The following is a 3,640-nucleotide window of genomic DNA, read 5'->3' as shown; positions in this document are numbered from 1 at the left end:
TTCTTGCCTTTCCCTCTTCCGCCCTCCCTAAAAAACTCTTGATAAGTTATAGATTGTTTTCATATCTTACATCATCCTCCATCACCCCTCACCCACTTTTCTGTTGTTCGCCTCCCTGGGAGGGAGCTTTAGGTTGATCCTTATTATAGATTCCCCCTTCCCCACCCCCTCCCCCATCCTCCCCTAATCCTCCTGGTATCCTGTTGGCCCCGAGGGGTTTATCTATCCTGGATTCCCTGTGTTGTGGGCTCTTGTCTGTAGCAGTGTGCATGTTCTGGTCCAATCTGATTTGTAAGGTAGATTTGAGGTCATTATAGTGAGGGGAATGAAGAATCAAAGAACTAGAAGAAAGTAGTTGCTTCCTCGGTAACATACCACACCCTGACTGGCGCATACCTTACCTTTGACCCCTCTGTTGGGGGATGTCCAATTGTCTACAAATGAGCATTGGGTCTCCACTCTATTCCCGGCTCCCATCCACATTCACCTTGGGTATGATTTTGTTCTGGGTCTTAGATGCCTGATACCTGATCCCATTAGACACCTCATGATTACACAGCTGGTATGTTTCTTCCATGTGGACTTTGTTGCTTCTCAGCTAGATGGCTGCTTGTTTATCTTCAAGCCTTTAAGACCCCAGATGCTATATCTTTTGGTAGCTGTGCACCATCAGCTTTCTTCACTACATTTACTTATGCTCCCATTTTGTCTTTAGCAATCATGTTAGGTAGGTGAGCATCACAGAATGATGGATTGCTAGAACAAGGTGTTCTTGTGTTGAGGGAGTACTTGAATCGTGGCCCAATGTCCATCTGCAACCTTAATTCTTAAAATATAGATATAAGTACATAGTTCTATTCCCCTCTTATATATGTACATATGCAAATATATATATATATATATATATATATATATATATATATATATATATATATTTACATCTTAGTGCCTCTCTTTGTGGATGAAATTCATTTGGTAATTTTCAGCTCTCAAAATTTCATCTCTGAAGACAGAGTCGAAGTACACAATATTATACTGATTAATAATATTTACTTTAGTATTTCTGATAACTTAGTAAATAATAACAGTGGAAATATATGGACATCATTTTGGTTGGCAAACAGAGAATTATTCTGTTCTGAATATTTCCCATATTTTAGCTTAATCCTATCTTTTAAAAACACAGCTACATTTCTGTTTAAATAATCTACTTTAAAAGGTCAAGTTAAAAGGCAGTGGCAAATTTTTGTGCAGGCTAATAACTAAGATATAGTAATATATTCCCATATTGCTCTAAAGTTGAAAAAATGAATTTAAAACAGGGAAATTAAGTAACTAACATGATAATGTGGTGGAAACATGATAAACAACAGATTGGAAAAAGTAGCTGAGCTGGTGTTTTCAGTTCCCTTAACAACCAAGTGTGCAACCTGATTAATGGTGTGGATTCCAGGCAATGCACTGGCCACATGAACGACAGAGCAGATCCTAAGCACCTGACAAATTGTGGTCCTGGCATTCTGTGTTTGAATTGGGAATGATTGACAATAACGTGTACTACCAAGCTAAGCCCAAATTCTAGAAACCTCAAATTAGTTGAATATGAAGGTTTTAGCCACTTCTGAGACACACGAAGGTTGAAAACACAGTACTGATTTACTACATTATGAGTTAAAAAAAAATCTAAAAACAGACTTGAAAATAAGTCCAACTGCGAATATTCTCGCTGTCCTGGTTTTGTGGTAGCCAGGGCAGGCTAAACATTCGCTATATTAAGACCATGCACGTGTCCCCAGGCTGAGTTCTTTCCCTGAGCCTAGTTTTTTAAATGCTGGTGATAAGTCTGAATTTCTGTATGTGGCTGGTACTCTAGGGATCTTTGTTCAAGTTCAAGATGACTGTCGCGAAATAATTAGGGAATAACAAACGCTGATTTGCAGAATTATGTCTAAAGTAGGGATTCTGCAACAATTTGTTGCCATTCATTAATGTAAAATTATTTTATCTTCTAGGTGATTCTGATGTCATTAGAAGCATGCCAGAACAGACTGGTGAAAAATAAAATCCTGCAATATTTTTCTTTAATAAAACAGGCGAGCACTTGTTTTAAAACCCTGAGAAAAAAAAGAAAAGAAGTCCAAATGAGAAAATAATTATTGGCAGATTACTGTCTTCTTTTTTGAGGAACAACTGAAAAACACAGCTCCATACTGGACCACCAGTTGGTACCTTCAATAGTACTGTGTTTTGTTTGTTCCATTTTATATTATTGATCATTTATCAGAAGCTTAAGAGATCTATTCATCCATTTTCCCTAATGGTTAAACTGTGTAGCATATCAGTTGTCATCTTGAAATAAAAATAAGATATATGATTTGACATGAATTGCAGCCTGATGAACCAAGAACAAAGATCTGACACATGGCAGACCTAATAATGCCTGCCTTATATTTAAAACACGTTCTTAATAGATTCTTATCATTTTCCATTTCCTTCACAGTACCGTCTTGAAATAAGGAAGAGATTACAGAAGAGAGACTTTAAATTCATATTAAATTACACATTCTTGTAATACAAAAATAAATATATTGGGTAACAATAACACTCTCTTTTTTACTGTCTTTTAGTCTTTCATGACAGAGTGACCAAATCTTGCCTATACAGAGTCCACCCCAGAAGTTATCATGTTACTTATGAGGCAAACTCCTATGCCGGGTTGTATAGCATCTGTGATGAGTGATACATTTTACTGAGTGACCAGGACTTTCAATAAAAGTCTTGGTGTCTGAGTAAATTTAGAAATACCTTATGTAATACATCTTTTTATAAGAAGAGTTATTCACCCACTAAAAGTCTATAGCAATTAATTGAGCATTATAAATGATCGTGAAACTTCAAAAATAAACATAAATATATGGCTAATTTAAAATGGTCAACCCATGATGCTATCTCTTTAATCCTAATTGATGCAGAATATTAAGCAATTGGATCTAGTGTACCAGTTTGGATGACTAAGGACCGAATCAGAGTTGTCATTTTTTATATGTTAATACATGACTGGCAACAATATTTACTATTATTTCCTGCTTCGGCATTCTTTCATTGTTAGGCTGTAGCTAGGGTATGATTATGACAGTTTCTTACATGCTCAGTCTCATCTCTTGTCCCTTGAAGGATTAGACTTTGGTTGGTTATTATAGTCCACAGCAACTAATCCTTCATGTCCGGCATTTCTTATCTTTTAATCTATGAGAAAGACAGTGTAAGAGAGAGATTGCATGATGAACTAAAATATTTAATTCAAGGTGTGTATTTCAGTATTTTGTCAGTCAAACAAATGCCATTCCATGTATTTTAGGCATACATCGTTTGAACTGAATATTAGGAGCTTCCATGTGGAGAAGTGGGGACAGTGGGGAGAACAGTCACCCTGAACCCCTGGCCGGGAGCAAAGAAGCAGGTCGTCCTCAAGAGCCCCCGGCAAAGCTGCTAGGCAGTTCATCTGGCCGGCTGCAAGTGTGTCAGGAGAGTGAAGCTCTGCCCTCCACTTTCATGTGAATCTGCAACCCCTTCCCGTAGAGTCAAGTCAGCGCATAGTGACCCTGTAACACAGAATAGAGCTGCTCCACAGGACTCCTAA

The 3,640-nt window shown here is 37.5% G+C and overlaps 1 non-coding gene across 1 annotated transcript; it reads left to right on the top strand.

The window, feature by feature from the left end:
* The first annotated feature begins 1,711 nt into the window (after positions 1-1,711).
* Positions 1,712-1,843, top strand: LOC142442075 (small nucleolar RNA SNORA72). Its single transcript, XR_012783330.1, has one exon. It is a non-coding gene; the product is annotated as a small nucleolar RNA SNORA72 (small nucleolar RNA).
* Positions 1,844-3,640: the final 1,797 nt, after the last annotated feature.

The sequence above is a fragment of the Tenrec ecaudatus genome, chromosome 2 (assembly GCF_050624435.1).
Source record: "Tenrec ecaudatus isolate mTenEca1 chromosome 2, mTenEca1.hap1, whole genome shotgun sequence".
NCBI lineage: Eukaryota > Metazoa > Chordata > Mammalia > Afrosoricida > Tenrecidae > Tenrec > Tenrec ecaudatus.
Note: the sequence above shows the minus strand (reverse complement) of the source record. Positions and strands in the feature narration are given on the sequence as shown.